The sequence below is a fragment of the Pseudophryne corroboree genome, chromosome 5, assembly GCF_028390025.1.
Source record: "Pseudophryne corroboree isolate aPseCor3 chromosome 5, aPseCor3.hap2, whole genome shotgun sequence".
NCBI classification, from domain to species: Eukaryota; Metazoa; Chordata; class Amphibia; order Anura; family Myobatrachidae; genus Pseudophryne; species Pseudophryne corroboree.
Genome location: NC_086448.1, coordinates 369,313,954 through 369,332,493, shown reverse-complemented (window position 1 = coordinate 369,332,493; position 18,540 = coordinate 369,313,954).

Here is an 18,540-nt window from a genome sequence, read left to right as displayed (position 1 = left end):
TAGAACTCCCAACATTCTTTTTTTAAATTCTAGAACTCCCAAAATTCTGTTTTGAAATTCTAGAACTCCCAACATTCTATTTTTGAATTCTAGATCTCCCAACATTCTATTTTGGAATTCTAGAACGCCCAACATTCTATTACAGTATTCTAGAACTCCTAAAAGACTATTTTGGTATTCTAGAACTTCCAACATTCTTTTTTACAATTCTAGAACTCCCAACATTCTATTTTGGAATTCTAGAACTCCCAACATTCTATTTTGGAATTCTAGATCTCCCAACATTCTATTTTGTAATTCTAGAACACCGACATTCCATTTTCGAATTCTATAACTCCCAACATTCTATTTTGGAATTCTGCAACATCAACATTCTATTTTGGAATTCTAGAACTCCCAACATTCTATTTTGGAATTCTGCAACACCAACATTCTATTTTGGAATTCTAGAACTCCCAACATTCTTTTTTGGAATTCTAGAACTCCCAACATTGTATTTTGGAATTATAGAACTCCCAACATTCTATTTTGGAATTCTAGAACTCCCAACATTCTATTGTGGAATTCAAGAACTCCCAACATTGTATTTTGGAATTCTGCAACACCAACATTATATCTTGGCATTCTAGAACTCCCAATATTCTATTTTGGAATTCTAGAACTCCCAACATTCTATTTTGGAATTAAAGAACTCCCAACATTCTTTTTTGGAATTCTAGAACTCCCAACATTCTATTTTGGAATTCTAAAACTCCCAATATACTGTTCTGAAATTCTAGAACTCCCAACATTTTATTTTGGAACTCTGCAATACCAACATTCTATTTTGGAATTCTAGAACTCCCAACATTCTATTTTGGAATTCTGCAACACCAACATTCTATTTTGCAATTCTAGAACTCCCAATATTCTATTTTGAAATTCATGAACTCCCAACATTCTATATAGGAATTCAAGAACTCCCAACATTCTATCTTGGACTTCTAGAACTCCCAATATTCTATTTTGAAATTCTAGAACTCCCAACATTCTAGTTTGGTATTCTAGAACTCCCAACATTCTATTTTGGAATTCTAGAACTCCCAATATTCTATTTTGGAATTCTAAAACTCCCAATATACTGTTCTGAAATTCTAGAACTCCCAACATTTTATTTTGGAACTCTGCAATACCAACATTCTATTTTGGAATTCTAGAACTCCAAACATTCTATTTTAGTATTCTAGAACTCCCAACATTCTATTTTGGAATTCTGCAACACCAACATTATATCTTGGTATTCTAGAACTCCAAACATTCTCTTTTGGAATTCTAGAGCTCCCAACATTCTATTTTGGAATTCTACAACACCAACATTCTATCTTGGAATTCTAGTATTCCCAACATTCTATTTTGGAATTCTAGAACGCCCAACATTCTATTACAGTATTCTAGAACTCCTAAAAGACTATTTTGGTATTCTAGAACTCCCAACATTCTTTTTTACAATTCTAGAACTCCCAACATTCTATTTTGGAATTCTAGAACTCCCAACATTCTATTTTGGAATTCTAGATCTCCCAACATTCTATTTTGTAATTCTAGAACACCGACATTCCATTTTCGAATTCTATAACTCCCAACATTCTATTTTGGAATTCTGCAACATCAACATTCTATTTTGGAATTCTAGAACTCCCAACATTCTTTTTTGGAATTCTAGAACTCCCAACATTGTATTTTGGAATTCTAGAACTCCCAACATTCTATTTTGGAATTCTAGAACTCCCAACATTCTATTGTGGAATTCAAGAACTCCCAACATTGTATTTTGGAATTCTGCAACACCAACATTATATCTTGGTATTCTAGAACTCCCAATATTCTATTTTGGAATTCTAGAACTCCCAACATTCTATTTTGGAATTATAGAACTCCCAACATTCTTTTGGAATTCTAGAACTCCCAACATTCTATTTTGGAATTCTAAAACTCCCAATATACTGTTCTGAAATTCTAGAACTCCCAACATTTTATTTTGGAACTCTGCAATACCAACATTCTATTTTGGAATTCTAGAACTCCAAACATTCTATTTTAGTATTCTAGAACTCCCAACATTCTATTTTGGAATTCTGCAACACCAACATTATATCTTGGTATTCTAGAACTCCAAACATTCTCTTTTGGAATTCTAGAGCTCCCAACATTCTTTTTGGAATTCTAGATTTCCCAACATTCTATTTTAGAATTCTGCAAAACCAACATTCTATCTTGGAACTCTAGAACTCCCAACATTCTATTTTGGAATTCTAGAACTCCCAACATTCAATTTTGTTATTCTAGAACACCAACATTCCATTTTCGAATTCTAGAACTCCCAACATTCTATTTTGGAAATCTGCAACACAAACATTCTATTTTGGAATTCTAGAACTCTCAACATTCTATTTTGGAATTCTGGAACTCCCAACATTCTATTTTGGAATTCTAGAACTCCCAACATTCTATTTTGGTATTCTAGAACTCCCAACATTCTATTTTGGAATTCTGCAACACCAACATTCTATCTTGGAATTCTAGAACTCCCAATATTCTATTTTGGAATTCTAGAACTCCCAACATTCTATTTTAGAATTCTAGAACTCCCAACATTCTATTTTGGAATTCTAGAACTCCTAATATTCTATTTTGGAATTCTAGAATGCCCAACATTCTATTACAGTATTCTAGAACTCCTAATACACTATTTTGGTATTCTAGAACTCCCAACATTCTTTTTTTAAATTCTAGAACTCCCAAAATTCTGTTTTGAAATTCTAGAACTCCCAACATTCTATTTTTGAATTCTAGATCTCCCAACATTCTATTTTGGAATTCTAGAACGCCCAACATTCTATTACAGTATTCTAGAACTCCTAAAAGACTATTTTGGTATTCTAGAACTTCCAACATTCTTTTTTACAATTCTAGAACTCCCAACATTCTATTTTGGAATTCTAGAACTCCCAACATTCTATTTTGGAATTCTAGATCTCCCAACATTCTATTTTGTAATTCTAGAACACCGACATTCCATTTTCGAATTCTATAACTCCCAACATTCTATTTTGGAATTCTGCAACATCAACATTCTATTTTGGAATTCTAGAACTCCCAACATTCTATTTTGGAATTCTGCAACACCAACATTCTATTTTGGAATTCTAGAACTCCCAACATTCTTTTTTGGAATTCTAGAACTCCCAACATTGTATTTTGGAATTATAGAACTCCCAACATTCTATTGTGGAATTCAAGAACTCCCAACATTGTATTTTGGAATTCTGCAACACCAACATTATATCTTGGCATTCTAGAACTCCCAATATTCTATTTTGGAATTCTAGAACTCCCAACATTCTATTTTGGAATTCTAGAACTCCCAACATTCTATTTTGGAATTAAAGAACTCCCAACATTCTTTTTTGGAATTCTAGAACTCCCAACATTCTATTTTGGAATTCTAAAACTCCCAATATACTGTTCTGAAATTCTAGAACTCCCAACATTTTATTTTGGAATTCTGCAACACCAACATTATATCTTGGCATTCTAGAACTCCCAATATTCTATTTTGGAATTCTAGAACTCCCAACATTCTATTTTGGAATTCTAGAACTCCCAACATTCTATTTTGGAATTAAAGAACTCCCAACATTCTTTTTTGGAATTCTAGAACTCCCAACATTCTATTTTGGAATTCTAAAACTCCCAATATACTGTTCTGAAATTCTAGAACTCCCAACATTTTATTTTGGAACTCTGCAATACCAACATTCTGTTTTGGAATTCTAGAACTCCCAACATTCTATTTTGGAATTCTGCAACACCAACATTCTATTTTGCAATTCTAGAACTCCCAACATTCTTTTTTGAATTCTAGAACTCACAACAGTGTATTTTGGAATTCTAGAACTAACAACATTCTATTGTGGAATTCATGAACTCCCAACATTCTATATAGGAATTCAAGAACTCCCAACATTCTATCTTGGACTTCTAGAACTCCCAATATTCTATTTTGAAATTCTAGAACTCCCAACATTCTATTTTGGTATTCTAGAACTCCCAACATTCTATTTTGGAATTCTAGAACTCCCAATATTCTATTTTAGAATTCTAGAACTCCCAACATTATATTTTGGTATTCAAGAACTCTCAACATTCTATTTTGGAATTCTGCAACACCAAAATTATATCTTGGTATTCTAGAACTCCAAACATTCTCTTTTGGAATTCTAGAGCTCCCAACATTCTATTTTGGAATTCTCGATTTCCCAACATTCTATTTTGGAATTCTAGAACGCCCAACATTCTATTACAGTATTCTAGAACTCCTAAAAGACTATTTTGGTATTCTAGAACTCCCAACATTCTTTTTTACAATTCTAGAACTCCCAACATTCTATTTTGGAATTCTAGAACTCCCAACATTCTATTTTGGAATTCTAGATCTCCCAACATTCTATTTTGTAATTCTAGAACACCGACATTCCATTTTCGAATTCTATAACTCCCAACATTCTATTTTGGAATTCTGCAACATCAACATTCTATTTTGGAATTCTAGAACTCCCAACATTCTATTTTGGAATTCTGCAACACCAACATTCTATTTTGGAATTCTAGAACTCCCAACATTCTTTTTTGGAATTCTAGAACTCCCAACATTGTATTTTGGAATTCTAGAACTCCCAACATTCTATTTTGGAATTCTAGAACTCCCAACATTCTATTGTGGAATTCAAGAACTCCCAACATTGTATTTTGGAATTCTAGAACTCCCAACATTCTATTTTGGAATTCTAGAACTCCCAACATTCTATTGTGGAATTCTAGAACTCCCAACATTCTTTTTTTTTTTTAATTCTAGAACCCCAATATTCTATTTTGGAATTCTAGAACTCCCAACATTCTGATTTTGTTTTCTAGAACTCCCAACATACTACTTTGGAATTCTAGAACTCCCAACATTCTATTTTGTAATTCTAGAACACCAACATTCCATTTTCGAATTCTAGAACTCCCAACATTCTATTTTGGAATTCTGCAACACAAACATTCTATTTTGGAATTCTAGAACTCTCAACATTCTATTTTGGAATTCTGGAACTCCCAACATTCTATTTTGGAATTATAGAACTCCCAACATTCTATTTTGGAATTATAGAACTCCAAACATTCTATTTTGGAATTCTAAAACTCCCAATATACTGTTCTGAAATTCTAGAACTCCCAACATTTTATTTTGGAACTCTGCAATACCAACATTCTATTTTGGAATTCTAGAACTCCCAACATTCTATTTTAGTATTCTAGAACTCCCAACATTCTATTTTGGAATTCTGCAACACCAACATTCTATCTTGGAATTCTAGAACTCCCAACATTCTATTTCAGTATTCTAGAACTCCTAACATACTATTTTGGTATTCTAGAACTCCCAACATTTTTTTTTTAAATTCTAGAACTCCCAACATTCTATTTTGAAATTCTAGAACTCCCAACATTCTATTTTAGAATTCTAGAATGCCCAACATTCTATTTTTAGTATTCTAGATCTCTTAACAGACTATTTTGGAATTCTAGAACTCCCAACATTCTTTTTTTTTTAATTCTAGAACCCCAATATTCTATTTTGGAATTCTAGAACTCCCAACATTCTGATTTTGTTTTCTAGAACTCCCAACATACTATTTTGGAATTCTAGAACTCCCAACATTCTATTTTGTAATTCTAGAACACCAACATTCCATTTTCGAATTCTAGAACTCCCAACATTCTATTTTGGAATTCTGCAACACAAACATTCTATTTTGGAATTCTAGAACTCTCAACATTCTATTTTGGAATTCTGGAACTCCCAACATTCTATTTTGGAATTCTAGAACTCCCAACATTCTATTTTAGTATTCTAGAACTCCCAACATTCTATTTTGGAATTCTGCAACACCAACATTCTATCTTGGAATTCTAGAACTCCCAACATTCTATTTTGGAATTCTAGAACTCCCAATATTCTATTTTGGAATTATAGAACTCCCAACATTCTATTTTAGAATTCTAGAACTCCCAACATTCTATTTTGGAATTCTAGAACTCCTAATATTCTATTTTGGAATTCTAGAATGCCCAACATTCTATTACAGTATTCTAGAACTCCTAATACACTATTTTGGTATTCTAGAACTCCCAACATTCTTTTTTTAAATTCTAGAACTCCCAAAATTCTGTTTTGAAATTCTAGAACTCCCAACATTCTATTTTTGAATTCTAGATCTCCCAACATTCTATTTTGGAATTCTAGAACTCCCAACATTCTATTTTGGAATTCTGCAACACCAACATTCTATTTTGGAATTCTAGAACTCCCAACATTCTTTTTTGGAATTCTAGAACTCCCAACATTGTATTTTGGAATTATAGAACTCCCAACATTCTATTTTGGAATTCTAGAACTCCCAACATTCTATTGTGGAATTCAAGAACTCCCAACATTGTATTTTGGAATTCTGCAACACCAACATTATATCTTGGCATTCTAGAACTCCCAACATTCTATTTTGGAATTCTGCAACACCAACATTATATCTTGGTATTCTAGAACTCCCAATATTCTATTTTGGAATTCTAGAACTCCCAACATTCTATTTTGGAATTATAGAACTCCCAACATTCTATTTTGGAATTCTAGAACTCCCAACATTCTATTTTGGAATTCTAAAACTCCCAATATACTGTTCTGAAATTCTAGAACTCCCAACATTTTATTTTGGAACTCTGCAATACCAACATTCTATTTTGGAATTCTAGAACTCCCAACATTCTATTTTAGTATTCTAGAACTCCCAACATTCTATTTTGGAATTCTGCAACACCAAAATTCTATCTTGGAATTCTAGAACTCCCAACATTCTATTTCAGTATTCTAGAACTCCTAACATACTATTTTGGTATTCTAGAACTCCCAACATTGTTTTTTTTTTTAATTCTAGAACTCCCAACATTCTATTTTGAAATTCTAGAACTCCCAACATTCTATTTTAGAATTCTAGAATGCCCAACATTCTATTTTTAGTATTCTAGATCTCTTAACAGACTATTTTGGAATTCTAGAACTCCCAACATTCTGATTTTGTTTTCTAGAACTCCCAACATACTATTTTGGAATTCTAGAACTACCAACATTCTATTTTGTAATTCTAGAACACCAACATTCCATTTTCGAATTCTAGAACTCCCAACATTCTATTTTGGAATTCTAGAACTCCCAATATTCTATTTTGGAATTATAGAACTCCCAACATTCTATTTTAGTATTCTAGAACTCCCAACATTCTATTTTGGAATTCTAGAACTCCTAATATTCTATTTTGGAATTCTAGAACGCCCAACATTCTATTACAGTATTCTAGAACTCCTAATACACTATTTTGGTATTCTAGAACTCCCATCATTCTTTTTTTAAATTCTAGAACTCCCAAAATTCTGTTTTGAAATTCTAGAACTCCCAACATTCTATTTTAGAATTCTAGAATGCCCAACATTCTATTTTTAGTATTCTAGATCTCTTAACAGACTATTTTGGAATTCTAGAACTCCCAACATTCTGATTTTGTTTTCTAGAACTCCCAACATACTATTTTGGAATTCTAGAACTACCAACATTCTATTTTGTAATTCTAGAACACCAACATTCCATTTTCGAATTCTAGAACTCCCAACATTCTATTTTGGAATTCTAGAACTCCTAATATTCTATTTTGGAATTCTAGAACGCCCAACATTCTATTACAGTATTCTAGAACTCCTAATACACTATTTTGGTATTCTAGAACTCCCATCATTCTTTTTTTAAATTCTAGAACTCCCAAAATTCTGTTTTGAAATTCTAGAACTCCCAACATTCTATTTTGAAATTCTAGAACTCCCAACATTCTATTTTAGAATTCTAGAATGCCCAACATTCTATTTTTAGTATTCTAGATCTCTTAACAGACTATTTTGGAATTCTAGAACTCCCAACATTCTTTTTTTTTTTTAATTCTAGAACCCCAATATTCTATTTTGGAATTCTAGAACTCCCAACATTCTGATTTTGTTTTCTAGAACTCCCAACATACTATTTTGGAATTCTAGAACTCCCAACATTCTATTTTGTAATTCTAGAACACCAACATTCCATTTTCGAATTCTAGAACTCCCAACATTCTATTTTGGAATTCTGCAACACAAACATTCTATTTTGGAATTCTAGAACTCTCAACATTCTATTTTGGAATTCTGGAACTCCCAACATTCTATTTTGGAATTCTAGAACTCCCAACATTCTATTTTAGTATTCTAGAACTCCCAACATTCTATTTTGGAATTCTAGAACTCCCAATATTCTATTTTGGAATTATAGAACTCCCAACATTCTATTTTAGAATTCTAGAACTCCCAACATTCTATTTTGGAATTCTAGAACTCCTAATATTCTATTTTGGAATTCTAGAATGCCCAACATTCTATTACAGTATTCTAGAACTCCTAATACACTATTTTGGTATTCTAGAACTCCCAACATTCTTTTTTTAAATTCTAGAACTCCCAAAATTCTGTTTTGAAATTCTAGAACTCCCAACATTCTATTTTTGAATTCTAGATCTCCCAACATTCTATTTTGGAATTCTAGAACGCCCAACATTCTATTACAGTATTCTAGAACTCCTAAAAGACTATTTTGGTATTCTAGAACTTCCAACATTCTTTTTTACAATTCTAGAACTCCCAACATTCTATTTTGGAATTCTAGAACTCCCAACATTCTATTTTGGAATTCTAGATCTCCCAACATTCTATTTTGTAATTCTAGAACACCGACATTCCATTTTCGAATTCTATAACTCCCAACATTCTATTTTGGAATTCTGCAACATCAACATTCTATTTTGGAATTCTAGAACTCCCAACACTCTATTTTGGAATTCTGCAACACCAACATTCTATTTTGGAATTCTAGAACTCCAAACATTCTTTTTTGGAATTCTAGAACTCCCAACATTGTATTTTGGAATTATAGAACTCCCAACATTCTATTTTGGAATTCTAGAACTCCCAACATTCTATTGTGGAATTCAAGAACTCCCAACATTGTATTTTGGAATTCTGCAACACCAACATTATATCTTGGCATTCTAGAACTCCCAATATTCTATTTTGGAATTCTAGAACTCCCAACATTCTATTTTGGAATTAAAGAACTCCCAACATTCTTTTTTGGAATTCTAGAACTCCCAACATTCTATTTTGGAATTCTAAAACTCCCAATATACTGTTCTGAAATTCTAGAACTCCCAACATTTTATTTTGGAACTCTGCAATACCAACATTCTATTTTGGAATTCTAGAACTCCCAACATTCTATTTTAGTATTCTAGAACTCCCAACATTCTATTTTGGAATTCTGCAACACCAACATTCTATCTTGGAATTCTAGAACTCCCAACATTCTATTTTGGAATTCTGCAACACCAACATTATATCTTGGTATTCTAGAACTCCCAATATTCTATTTTGGAATTCTAGAACTCCCAACATTCTATTTTGGAATTATAGAACTCCCAACATTCTATTTTGGAATTCTAGAACTCCCAACATTCTATTTTGGAATTCTAAAACTCCCAATATACTGTTCTGAAATTCTAGAACTCCCAACATTTTATTTTGGAACTCTGCAATACCAACATTCTATTTTGGAATTCTAGAACTCCCAACATTCTATTTTAGTATTCTAGAACTCCCAACATTCTATTTTGGAATTCTGCAACACCAAAATTCTATCTTGGAATTCTAGAACTCCCAACATTCTATTTCAGTATTCTAGAACTCCTAACATACTATTTTGGTATTCTAGAACTCCCAACATTGTTTTTTTTTTTAAATTCTAGAACTCCCAACATTCTATTTTGAAATTCTAGAACTCCCAACATTCTATTTTAGAATTCTAGAATGCCCAACATTCTATTTTTAGTATTCTAGATCTCTTAACAGACTATTTTGGAATTCTAGAACTCCCAACATTCTGATTTTGTTTTCTAGAACTCCCAACATACTATTTTGGAATTCTAGAACTACCAACATTCTATTTTGTAATTCTAGAACACCAACATTCCATTTTCGAATTCTAGAACTCCCAACATTCTATTTTGGAATTCTAGAACTCCCAATATTCTATTTTGGAATTATAGAACTCCCAACATTCTATTTTAGTATTCTAGAACTCCCAACATTCTATTTTGGAATTCTAGAACTCCTAATATTCTATTTTGGAATTCTAGAACGCCCAACATTCTATTACAGTATTCTAGAACTCCTAATACACTATTTTGGTATTCTAGAACTCCCATCATTCTTTTTTTAAATTCTAGAACTCCCAAAATTCTGTTTTGAAATTCTAGAACTCCCAACATTCTATTTTTGAATTCTAGATCTCCCAACATTCTATTTTGGAATTCTAGAACGCCCAACATTCTATTACAGTATTCTAGAACTCCTAAAAGACTATTTTGGTATTCTAGAACTCCCAACATTCTTTTTTACAATTCTAGAACTCCCAACATTCTATTTTGGAATTCTAGATCTCCCAACATTCTATTTTGTAATTCTAGAACACCGACATTCCATTTTCGAATTCTATAACTCCCAACATTCTATTTTGGAATTCTGCAACATCAACATTCTATTTTGGAATTCTAGAACTCCCAACATTCTATTTTGGAATTCTGCAACACCAACATTCTATTTTGGAATTCTAGAACTCCCAACATTCTTTTTTGGAATTCTAGAACTCCCAACATTGTATTTTGGAATTCTAGAACTCCCAACATTCTATTTTGGAATTCTAGAACTCCCAACATTCTATTGTGGAATTCAAGAACTCCCAACATTGTATTTTGGAATTCTGCAACACCAACATTATATCTTGGTATTCTAGAACTCCCAATATTCTATTTTGGAATTCTAGAACTCCCAACATTCTATTTTGGAATTATAGAACTCCCAACATTCTCTTTTGGAATTCTAGAACTCCCAACATTCTATTTTGGAATTCTAAAACTCCCAATATACTGTTCTGAAATTCTAGAACTCCCAACATTTTATTTTGGAACTCTGCAATACCAACATTCTATTTTGGAATTCTAGAATTCCCAACATTCTATTTTGGAATTCTGCAACACCAACATTCTATTTTGCAATTCTAGAACTCCCAACATTCTTTTTTAAATTCTAGAACTCACAACAGTGTATTTTGGAATTCTAGAACTAACAACATTCTATTGTGGAATTCATGAACTCCCAACATTCTATATAGGAATTCAAGAACTCCCAACATTCTATCTTGGACTTCTAGAACTCCCAATATTCTATTTTGGAATTCTAGAACTCCCAACATTCTATTTTGGTATTCTAGAACTCCCAACATTATATTTTGGATTTCTAGAACTCCCAATATTCTATTTTAGAATTCTAGAACTCCCAACATTATATTTTGGTATTCAAGAACTCTCAACAATCTATTTTGGAATTCTGCAACACCAACATTATATCTTGGTATTCTAGAACTCCAAACATTCTCTTTTGGAATTCTAGAGCTCCCAACATTCTATTTTGGAATTCTACAACACCAACATTCTATCTTGGAATTCTAGTATTCCCAACATTCTATTTTGGAATTCTAGAACGCCCAACATTCTATTTTGGAATTCTAGAACTCCCAATATTCTATTTTGGAATTATAGAACTCCCAACATTCTATTTTAGAATTCTAGAACTCCCAACATTCTATTTTGGAATTCTAGAACTCCTAATATTCTATTTTGGAATTCTAGAATGCCCAACATTCTATTACAGTATTCTAGAACTCCTAATACACTATTTTGGTATTCTAGAACTCCCAACATTCTTTTTTTAAATTCTAGAACTCCCAAAATTCTGTTTTGAAATTCTAGAACTCCCAACATTCTATTTTTGAATTCTAGATCTCCCAACATTCTATTTTGGAATTCTAGAACGCCCAACATTCTATTACAGTATTCTAGAACTCCTAAAAGACTATTTTGGTATTCTAGAACTTCCAACATTCTTTTTTACAATTCTAGAACTCCCAACATTCTATTTTGGAATTCTAGAACTCCCAACATTCTATTTTGGAATTCTAGATCTCCCAACATTCTATTTTGTAATTCTAGAACACCGACATTCCATTTTCGAATTCTATAACTCCCAACATTCTATTTTGGAATTCTGCAACATCAACATTCTATTTTGGAATTCTAGAACTCCCAACACTCTATTTTGGAATTCTGCAACACCAACATTCTATTTTGGAATTCTAGAACTCCAAACATTCTTTTTTGGAATTCTAGAACTCCCAACATTGTATTTTGGAATTATAGAACTCCCAACATTCTATTTTGGAATTCTAGAACTCCCAACATTCTATTGTGGAATTCAAGAACTCCCAACATTGTATTTTGGAATTCTGCAACACCAACATTATATCTTGGCATTCTAGAACTCCCAATATTCTATTTTGGAATTCTAGAACTCCCAACATTCTATTTTGGAATTAAAGAACTCCCAACATTCTTTTTTGGAATTCTAGAACTCCCAACATTCTATTTTGGAATTCTAAAACTCCCAATATACTGTTCTGAAATTCTAGAACTCCCAACATTTTATTTTGGAACTCTGCAATACCAACATTCTATTTTGGAATTCTAGAACTCCCAACATTCTATTTTAGTATTCTAGAACTCCCAACATTCTATTTTGGAATTCTGCAACACCAACATTCTATCTTGGAATTCTAGAACTCCCAACATTCTATTTTGGAATTCTGCAACACCAACATTATATCTTGGTATTCTAGAACTCCCAATATTCTATTTTGGAATTCTAGAACTCCCAACATTCTATTTTGGAATTATAGAACTCCCAACATTCTATTTTGGAATTCTAGAACTCCCAACATTCTATTTTGGAATTCTAAAACTCCCAATATACTGTTCTGAAATTCTAGAACTCCCAACATTTTATTTTGGAACTCTGCAATACCAACATTCTATTTTGGAATTCTAGAACTCCCAACATTCTATTTTAGTATTCTAGAACTCCCAACATTCTATTTTGGAATTCTGCAACACCAAAATTCTATCTTGGAATTCTAGAACTCCCAACATTCTATTTCAGTATTCTAGAACTCCTAACATACTATTTTGGTATTCTAGAACTCCCAACATTGTTTTTTTTTTAAATTCTAGAACTCCCAACATTCTATTTTGAAATTCTAGAACTCCCAACATTCTATTTTAGAATTCTAGAATGCCCAACATTCTATTTTTAGTATTCTAGATCTCTTAACAGACTATTTTGGAATTCTAGAACTCCCAACATTCTGATTTTGTTTTCTAGAACTCCCAACATACTATTTTGGAATTCTAGAACTACCAACATTCTATTTTGTAATTCTAGAACACCAACATTCCATTTTCGAATTCTAGAACTCCCAACATTCTATTTTGGAATTCTAGAACTCCCAATATTCTATTTTGGAATTATAGAACTCCCAACATTCTATTTTAGTATTCTAGAACTCCCAACATTCTATTTTGGAATTCTAGAACTCCTAATATTCTATTTTGGAATTCTAGAACGCCCAACATTCTATTACAGTATTCTAGAACTCCTAATACACTATTTTGGTATTCTAGAACTCCCATCATTCTTTTTTTAAATTCTAGAACTCCCAAAATTCTGTTTTGAAATTCTAGAACTCCCAAAATTCTATTTTTGAATTCTAGATCTCCCAACATTCTATTTTGGAATTCTAGAACGCCCAACATTCTATTACAGTATTCTAGAACTCCTAAAAGACTATTTTGGTATTCTAGAACTCCCAACATTCTTTTTTACAATTCTAGAACTCCCAACATTCTATTTTGGAATTCTAGATCTCCCAACATTCTATTTTGTAATTCTAGAACACCGACATTCCATTTTCGAATTCTATAACTCCCAACATTCTATTTTGGAATTCTGCAACATCAACATTCTATTTTGGAATTCTAGAACTCCCAACATTCTATTTTGGAATTCTGCAACACCAACATTCTATTTTGGAATTCTAGAACTCCCAACATTCTTTTTTGGAATTCTAGAACTCCCAACATTGTATTTTGGAATTCTAGAACTCCCAACATTCTATTTTGGAATTCTAGAACTCCCAACATTCTATTGTGGAATTCAAGAACTCCCAACATTGTATTTTGGAATTCTGCAACACCAACATTATATCTTGGTATTCTAGAACTCCCAATATTCTATTTTGGAATTCTAGAACTCCCAACATTCTATTTTGGAATTATAGAACTCCCAACATTCTCTTTTGGAATTCTAGAACTCCCAACATTCTATTTTGGAATTCTAAAACTCCCAATATACTGTTCTGAAATTCTAGAACTCCCAACATTTTATTTTGGAACTCTGCAATACCAACATTCTATTTTGGAATTCTAGAATTCCCAACATTCTATTTTGGAATTCTGCAAAACCAACATTCTATTTTGCAATTCTAGAACTCCCAACATTCTTTTTTAAATTCTAGAACTCACAACAGTGTATTTTGGAATTCTAGAACTAACAACATTCTATTGTGGAATTCATGAACTCCCAACATTCTATATAGGAATTCAAGAACTCCCAACATTCTATCTTGGACTTCTAGAACTCCCAATATTCTATTTTGGAATTCTAGAACTCCCAACATTCTATTTTGGTATTCTAGAACTCCCAACATTCTATTTTGGATTTCTAGAACTCCCAATATTCTATTTTAGAATTCTAGAACTCCCAACATTATATTTTGGTATTCAAGAACTCTCAACAATCTATTTTGGAATTCTGCAACACCAACATTATATCTTGGTATTCTAGAACTCCAAACATTCTCTTTTGGAATTCTAGAGCTCCCAACATTCTATTTTGGAATTCTACAACACCAACATTCTATCTTGGAATTCTAGTATTCTCAACATTCTATTTTGGAATTCTAGAACGCCCAACATTCTATTACAGTATTCTAGAACTCCTAAAAGACTATTTTGGTATTCTAGAACTCCCAACATTATTTTTTACAATTCTAGAACTCCCAACATTCTATTTTGGAATTCTAGAACTCCCAACATTCTATTTTGGAATTCTAGATCTCCCAACATTCTATTTTGTAATTCTAGAACACCGACATTCCATTTTCGAATTTTATAACTCCCAACATTCTATTTTGGAATTCTGCAACATCAACATTCTATTTTGGAATTCTAGAACTCCCAACATTCTATTTTGGAATTCTAGATCTCCTAATATTCTATTTTGGAATTCTAGAACGCCCAACATTCTATTTCAGTATTCTAGAACTCCTAACATACTATTTTGGTATTCTAGAACTCCCAACATTGTTTTTTTAAATTCTAGAACTCCCAACATTCTATTTTGAAATTCTAGAACTCCCAACATTCTATTTTAGAATTCTAGAATGCCCAACATTCTATTTTTAGTATTCTAGATCTCTTAACAGACTATTTTGGAATTCTAGAACTCCCAACATTCTTTTTTTTTTTATTCTAGAACCCCAATATTCTATTTTGGAATTCTAGAACTCCCAACATTCTGATTTTGTTTTCTAGAACTCCCAACATACTATTTTGGAATTCTAGAACTCCCAACATTCTATTTTGTAATTCTAGAACACCAACATTCCATTTTCGAATTCTATAACTCCCAACATTCTATTTTGAAATTCTGCAACACAAACATTCTATTTTGGAATTCTAGAACTCTCAACATTCTATTTTGGAATTCTGGAACTCCCAACATTCTATTTTGGAATTATAGAACTCCCAACATTCTATTTTAGTATTCTAGAACTCCCAACATTCTATTTTGGAATTCTAGTACTCCTAATATTCTATTTTGGAATTCTAGAACGCCCAACATTCTATTACAGTATTCTAGAACTCCTAATAGACTATTTTGGTATTCTAGAACTCCCAAGATTCTTTTTTTAAATTCTAGAACTCCCAAAATTCTGTTTTGAAATTCTAGAACTCCCAACATTCTATTTTTGAATTCTAGATCTCCCAACATTCTATTTTGGAATTCTAGAACGCCCAACATTCTATTACAGTATTCTAGAACTCCTAAAAGACTATTTTGGTATTCTAGAACTCCCAACATTCTTTTTTACAATTCTAGAACTCCCAACATTCTATTTTGGAATTCTAGAACTCCCAACATTCTATTTTGGAATTCTAGATCTCCCAACATTCTATTTTGTAATTCTAGAACACCGACATTCCATTTTCGAATTCTATAACTCCCAACATTCTATTTTGGAATTCTGCAACATCAACATTCTATTTTGGAATTCTAGAACTCCCAACATTCTATTTTGGAATTCTGCAACACCAACATTCTATTTTGGAATTCTAGAACTCCCAACATTCTTTTTTGGAATTCTAGAACTCCCAACATTGTATTTTGGAATTCTAGAACTCCCAACATTCTATTTTGGAATTCTAGAACTCCCAACATTCTATTGTGGAATTCAAGAACTCCCAACATTGTATTTTGGAATTCTGCAACACCAACATTATATCTTGGTATTCTAGAACTCCCAATATTCTATTTTGGAATTCTAGAACTCCCAAAATTCTATTTTGGAATTATAGAACTCCCAACATTCTATTTTGGAATTATAGAACTCCAAACATTCTATTTTGGAATTCTAAAACTCCCAATATACTGTTCTGAAATTCTAGAACTCCCAACATTTTATTTTGGAACTCTGCAATACCAACATTCTATTTTGGAATTCTAGAACTCCCAACATTCTATTTTAGTATTCTAGAACTCCCAACATTCTATTTTGGAATTCTGCAACACCAACATTCTATCTTGGAATTCTAGAACTCCCAACATTCTATTTCAGTATTCTAGAACTCCTAACATACTATTTTGGTATTCTAGAACTCCCAACATTTTTTTTTTAAATTCTAGAACTCCCAACATTCTATTTTGAAATTCTAGAACTCCCAACATTCTATTTTAGAATTCTAGAATGCCCAACATTCTATTTTTAGTATTCTAGATCTCTTAACAGACTATTTTGGAATTCTAGAACTCCCAACATTCTTTTTTTTTTTTTAATTCTAGAACCCCAATATTCTATTTTGGAATTCTAGAACTCCCAACATTCTGATTTTGTTTTCTAGAACTCCCAACATACTATTTTGGAATTCTAGAACTTCCAACATTCTATTTTGTAATTCTAGAACACCAACATTCCATTTTTGAATTCTAGAACTCCCAACATTCTATTTTGGAATTCTGCAACACAAACATTCTATTTTGGAATTCTAGAACTCTCAACATTCTATTTTGGAATTCTGGAACTCCCAACATTCTATTTTGGAATTCTAGAACTCCCAACATTCTATTTTAGTATTCTAGAACTCCCAACATTCTATTTTGGAATTCTGCAACACCAACATTCTATCTTGGAATTCTAGAACTCCCAACATTCTATTACAGTATTCTAGAACTCCTAATACACTATTTTGGTATTCTAGAACTCCCAACATTCTTTTTTTAAATTCTAGAACTCCCAAAATTCTGTTTTGAAATTCTAGAACTCCCAACATTCTATTTTTGAATTCTAGATCTCCCAACATTCTATTTTGGAATTCTAGAACGCCCAACATTCTATTACAGTATTCTAGAACTCCTAAAAGACTATTTTGGTATTCTAGAACTTCCAACATTCTTTTTTACAATTCTAGAACTCCCAACATTCTATTTTGGAATTCTAGAACTCCCAACATTCTATTTTGGAATTCTAGATCTCCCAACATTCTATTTTGTAATTCTAGAACACCGACATTCCATTTTCGAATTCTATAACTCCCAACATTCTATTTTGGAATTCTGCAACATCAACATTCTATTTTGGAATTCTAGAACTCCCAACATTCTATTTTGGAATTCTGCAACACCAACATTCTATTTTGGAATTCTAGAACTCCCAACATTCTTTTTTGGAATTCTAGAACTCCCAACATTGTATTTTGGAATTATAGAACTCCCAACATTCTATTTTGGAATTCTAGAACTCCCAACATTCTATTGTGGAATTCAAGAACTCCCAACATTGTATTTTGGAATTCTGCAACACCAACATTATATCTTGGCATTCTAGAACTCCCAATATTCTATTTTGGAATTCTAGAACTCCCAACATTCTATTTTGGAATTAAAGAACTCCCAACATTCTTTTTTGGAATTCTAGAACTCCCAACATTCTATTTTGGAATTCTAAAACTCCCAATATACTGTTCTGAAATTCTAGAACTCCCAACATTTTATTTTGGAACTCTGCAATACCAACATTCTATTTTGGAATTCTAGAACTCCCAACAT